Here is a 6,484-nt window from a genome sequence, read left to right on the forward strand (position 1 = left end):
GGCCCGCGTACCGCAAAAAAAAAAAAAAACCACAAAAAAGAAACACACACAAACACACACACACACAAAAGGAAGGTGATGTAGAGTATAAAAGGACAATGTGGCCTTTGACTACAGACATCCATTCCTAAAAGAAGCTGAAAGGGCCAATTCTTACTGCCCGTACTGTACATTCTGTCATTGATTTCCTGCTTCCTACATGACTTCCTTTTGATCTTTAGTTTCCTCCTCGCCTCCATCTCTAGATGAATAGTATTTATAGGCCCTTATGCAGCAAACTGCTTCTTTTTTTTTTTGCGGTACGCGGGCCTCTCACTGTTGTGGCCTCTCCCGTTGCGGAGCACAGGCTCCAGACGCGCAGGCTCAGCGGCCATGGCTCACGGGCCCAGCCGCTCCGCGGCATGTGGGATCTTCTTGGACCGGGGCACGAACCCGCGTCCCCTGCATCGACAGGCGGACTCTCAACCACTGCGCCACCAGGGAAGCCCATGGTGGTTACTTCTTAACACTGAACCACAACCCAGTGCTCTGGCCTATTCTGTGGGATACCCCTAGCACTGGACATACACACATCTACAGTTAGGTTACACCACAGACTCAGTTTGTCACTAGTGTCCCTGCTTAAACCCAGGTTAGTTTTCTTTTAATGTCTGAATCTATTGTCAATACCTCTACATCGAATCATTAAATCTGTTCCTTTCACCCAATTCCCACTGCCATAATCCTAGCTCATGACCTCTGACCTAAGCTACTGTAAAATAAGTCCACCACTGGTCTCTTGCCTTTCATCTCTCTCTTCTACTATCCTTCATGCTCTGTCTAAAACTAAGGTCTGGTCACATCATTCCCCTGTTCAAAAACCTTCAATTGTCCTTGAAGCAAAATGTATCTACTGCCAATAATAATAATGATGATAATAATAATTATTATAGGTATATTATAATATTAAATTAAATATTATAATTCTATTACATATATATTATTATATTATAATCATATTATCATATACTTATAGAATACTTTTTTTGGTCAATGTGGTTGGCACTATACATCCCTGAGGGACTAAAAGAATTCAAAGAGCTCGTAGCTTACTTTGTGATCATTGCGTAAACTGAGAAAGAAAATATGTAATGTTATTTAAAACCAAAATTGACTACAGCTGCTGCCTTTTAAAGGCAGTGATGTAATTCATATAGAAAACGAAAATTTCTTCACACTGCCTGCTTCCCCTCACAGAAATGGAAGAAGGGAGTGGCGGCCTTTGCAAGGCTCAGTTGGTCCTTCTGAGTCTCAGGATGGGAACTAGAACTGATGATCCACAAATTGGCCTGACACATTACTGAGTCCTTGGCTCTAACAAAAAAAGGAGAATAAAATTATAAGAGGGGAGCCCCGTGGAAGGAGATCAGGAAAATGAGGAGTCTTTTTCATTTATTTATTTATTTTCTGTCTGTGCCGCGTGGCTTAGTGAGAGATCTTAGTTCCCCGACCAGGGATTGAACCCAAGCCCTCAGCAGTGAAAGCACAGAGTACTAACCACTGGACCACCAGGGAATTCCCAAGGCATCTTTAAGCAAAGAGAAAGGAACAAGCAATATGGCAATATAAAACTTCTTCATCGCCTCCAAATCTTCAGCAAAGCTTAACACATACACAAATATCCTGTGCGAGGAGTATTTTCTGGGGAAAATGAAAGTGGTCATTTCACATCTTGGGGCAATGTGGTGGAAAACAGCAACAGCCCACTATAGATGGTGAACCAATCTATCCATTGAACCAATCAGTAACAAGGAAAGGCATAAGGCACACCCCCACCTCCAGAATTCCAGGAGAGACTGAGGGCTCTTACCATACAGGAGAATGGGCTTAAGGCAGTTTCATTTGAATCTCACTGGTATCTGTACAAAAGCACTGGAACCTTCACAGAAACATGGGTTACGATTTGATGAGAGATGTGTATTCCCTTTTGACTCCCGTTCCCTGTGAGTATTCCGGGGGCCCAGTGTGTGCTCAGTGCCCACAACATGAGTACTAAATAAATACCTATCTGATAATGGTGTTGACATTTTTCATTTTCCTTTCATTCAAAATGGTCTGCTCAGAGGCCTGTTCCATTGTGCGGTTTCTGTTCCTCCAGCTGTGGTCAGCAAGCAGTGTTCCCTCCCTCCCAGTGTGACTGTTCCAGGGGCCACCGCTCCTCTACCCAGGGGTGGAATCTGCCACAAACCCAGTGAACAGTAGTATTCTTAAGGCCTTCTCCTCAGTGAAAACAAAACGCCATGTCTCTTCCCCAGACTTATTGCCACCCACATTCTTTCCTCCCCTGGGTTAACTTTGCTAATAAGAAAGGTCCCAGATAATTAGTAGAGGGAATTGGAATCAAAGAGAGAAATAATGGAAGATACCATCCTTGTGTCCTATTTAGTGAAACTAGTATCTGAGCAGAACAGTTGGTAACCTCTGTGTATTTGGAGGGAAGACAGTAGACAAGAAAAGAAGCAAAAGACAGGGGCTTTGTAGTAGAGTAGGAATTATAAAGGGTGGTTCCCAGGTGACAAATTATACCACCCACTGGGCTCATGCAAGGGGCCTCTGCTTTGAGCCCTGAACTTGAAAAGGTACCATTCCTACCTTCCTCTGATGGCCTTAGGATTCTGTAGAATCAGGAGACATACACATCTGGAGCCTGGCACCCACTTCTAGAGCACATGCTAGGTGCTTGGGAATCTGGAATTCCTGAGCCCACTTCCAGGGCCTATGTGGGCCTCTTTCCGGGTCAAGATTTCTGAGGGTGATCACAAACACCAGTGGGCCAGCTCCTCCCACACTGCAACACCCCAGGCCACAACCCCAGGAGACCAATAATTCTAAATTTGAACCCTGCCTTCCAAGTTGTTATGCAAATATATTTGTTAAGGTAGGAAGATAAAACATGTTTTATCTAATAACTTCTTAGCTCTATGCATAACTTTTAAATATTTAGGCATATGGTATATGGGCCTCTATTTGTACTCTTGTCCCATGCCTACGAATGTTAGGAGTGACCCTATTTAAAATAAAGTGCTTGGGACTAGAGAACTATATATTTAAGAGAAAATATGCTTCCCTGCTATTGATTAAAACTGGACGACAAATCTAGATTTTTATTTACAGCTACTGATTTACCTGGAAACTTTTCTCTAAGGTGAAGTAGACCCCTGTCAAATAATTGTCTGTATCTAAAAATTATACTTTCCCCACACATGTTTGTTGTAACAAAATAATTATGGGCACTTGTTGATTTCTTAGCTTCCAAACAAGGGCCTGGATCCTGGCCCTAGTCTGCCTTCTCTGGTCCTGCTCTGGTCTCTGCTGGGGCTGCTGTTCCCACCTTTTCTCCTCTGCTTGGCCTCAGTCTCCCTCCTTCCACTTCCATCAGCCTTCTAATAAAAGGAAAGTCACATATTTTTTAAGTACATAGATTAAAAGACTTTTTATTCAATAGCAAATGAATCGACTCTTTTGTATTCCTTTCTCTCAAAAGAAAAAAAAATCTAACAATCTTTTTTCAGTGACTCAGAATTTCCCCCTTTGGGTCATATACTTTTAGTAGGAAATGCTCTGTTTTGCTCAATAGTGTATTGTAAGGCTTTTGATGTCTGATTTTTTTTTTCCAGTGGGGGTGAGGAGGAAAGCAGGCCAGCCTTGGGCAGGGTCCCAGAGGCTAGGAGGACTTGAGAAAGGTATTTACTCACAGCCGCTGGGAGTGAATGAAGCCAGAGGGTGAGTGTAAAACTATATTAGGGAGGTCTGGCAGGGGTTAATTATTAATCTGGAGAAGCAAAATCTTGTCATCAAGTCCAAGGGGCAAATTCAGAGCCAAAAACAGAAGATGAAGTCAGAGAGCAGGAACTCAGGAAACTCAAGTACCATGACTAAGGCAGGTATGAGGTGAAAGGGTCCAGTACAGAATGAAATAGACTGAGCACCAGAGCTCCCTGGTATGGGATGAGCAAACATGGGCTAAGCCCAGGTCAGGTTTAGTGAAGAAGACACGACAGCAGCAGCCCAGTGGAATCCAGGCTCTAGTGCTCAATGGATACTTTCAGTTGATGGAATCCATTTATTAATTAGTCAACAACATGTATGAAGAATATATAAGAAGTATTAGAATAAGCATATGGCCAGCAAACTCAGCAGCTTTCCTGAAGAGAGGCAAAAGGGAGAAAAAGGTGCGAACGTGGACATTTAAAATTCACTAACATTATAGACACAGTGGTTACACTAGACTTTCTCTTGCCACCAAATACAACATCTAACCCAGTCATTTCAACAGTTTCAACAGTCGTTAAGAAACAACAGTTTCTTATTCCAAAATGAAGAAAAATCTAGCATATCTCTCTCTTTTTAAAAAAACTATTCTTCCTGCTTCCCTGCCCCAGCTTCTGGAACTCAGAATGGAGGTAGTAATGAGTCGGAGTTAGTTCGACACTCTTCAACTGTAACCAATACTATAAAGCCTCATGCCTAAGTCTGAAGCAGCTGATCTGGCTGAGGGAGCAACTCCAGCCCTTGGTACCTGGAATTGTGTAAAACAGCCACGTCCACACGTGCTCACGTGAACAGAGCGCGTACTTCACGTGGTTCTCAGACCAGCAACAGTATATCACCTGGGAGTTCATTGGAAAGTAGACTTGTTGGCATAGACAGATTCCACAGGCCATGTAATGACATCTTATCACCATGTCTCTAAAACAGACTCTGCAAACCACAAACAACGGATGGGAGTCTGTCCCCTGGGCAAGTCAGTCAGGAGTCACTCTCCATTTACCTGCAGTTTTATTTAGCTATCTAATATTTCACGGGATTCATCTTATGTCCAATGGTAGGTATATTTTTAAGAACGTAAGAGAAAAAAGAAACACCTCAAAGTGCCCTATTACTAAAAAACCCAAGGAGTCTCTTTACTAAAAGGCCAGAACATTATCTGCAGGAGACTCAGCTAAGGGACATTAGTATCCAATAAGATTTTATTGTTTGCCATCATTGTGGCAAGAGGTTTATACAATTAAGTGATACCTGGCTGTGGGGGACTAGGCACTAGAAAAGACAGGGAGACTTCTCTTACCCGGTGTATAGTGTGAAAGCAGAATCAGGAAGGGCTATTGACATTAAATACAGAAAGGTATAGTAGCCTGACCTAGTGACATCCATACTTCCTGCTTCCTTCTACACGTGTTAGTGAGTGATGACAGAATTGAACTACTTTAGCCGAGAACTATTTCCTTCCTAGTTGTGACACATCAGTTAGTGGTGGGTTCTAGGGACATGAAAGGCAATTATTTCTCAGTGGAGCACCACTACTTAGCATATTAATAAAAAAGACTTCACAAGTATTTATCTGCATAAGGCAATGGAATAAATATTCCATTTTACAAGTCAAATCTAGTTCCTGCTTAGCTTTTCTAAGCCCCTATGATCTATTTTAGATCACAAATTATAAGTCCCTTCAAACAGAGCCATTTTCATTTTTGTTGTCAAGAATGAGACCACAGCAAACAATAATGTCTGAGGTAACAGTTTTTCTGGCAGGAGCTTGTCCCTGATTATTGCCTCTGCACTCTGGGGAATAAAGGATCTCACAGGCTTATGAGGGAACATTAGCTTCAATAGGAGGAGAACAATAAAGAGGATAAGGGATTTGAGTACAAGGTGATAAAGCCTAGGAACAGACGGCTTGATGAAGAACACCAAAGAGGGTTAAAGGTATTGATCTGTATGCTGCTTTCCATGTTCTGCACAAAAGCTAGAAAAAATTTTTTTGATGTTTTAAGAGTTTAGCCTGAATGACATTATATGACAAGAATTGTAAAGACATAAATATAGCGATTTGAGAACAAATATCTCAATAAATAGAAATAATTGCAGCTATCATTTTAGAGTGTATTGTATGCCAGGCACAGAAAACTAAAGGACTGATGATGGTTTTCTCACTTAATCCTCTCAACAATTCTTCTTTTAACCCCAAGTCTTCAGTGAAGTTTTATAAAACACCACAACCTGATCTGAGCTGAGTTGCGGAAGGTCCAGCATATGAGCGACCTCAGGAAGGAGTGACTGAAACCAAGGGCTCAAATGTTTCCAGGATTCTCTGCAGCCTTTATCATGAGTAAAGTTCTTTCTACGTTTGAGCTTTACTCTCTCCCAGCACAGACTGGCTTCTTTTACACAAGAGGGAGTAACAACTCCAGGAGCCACACGTCTCACAGTGCTCTCACCACCAGAGAAGATCTGAGACCAGCTTTCTCTGGCCAAGTTAAAAAATCTGGAAGAAGGGCTCTTATTGAACCAAAGTGGGTCTGGTGCCCATCACCAGACCAATGAATTATGTCTAATGTTGGGAATAGTGAAATATTATGTTTGAGTCTTGTGTCTGGCCCTAGACCAATGAGCATGGCCAGCTACAAGGAGTCATATAAGAACATGGAAGCCGGGACTTCCCTGG

This window comes from Aethalodelphis obliquidens, unplaced genomic scaffold, assembly GCF_003676395.1.
Source record: "Aethalodelphis obliquidens isolate GAN/ISIS:26980383/991018 unplaced genomic scaffold, ASM367639v1 scaffold116, whole genome shotgun sequence".
Lineage (NCBI taxonomy): Eukaryota > Metazoa > Chordata > Mammalia > Artiodactyla > Delphinidae > Aethalodelphis > Aethalodelphis obliquidens.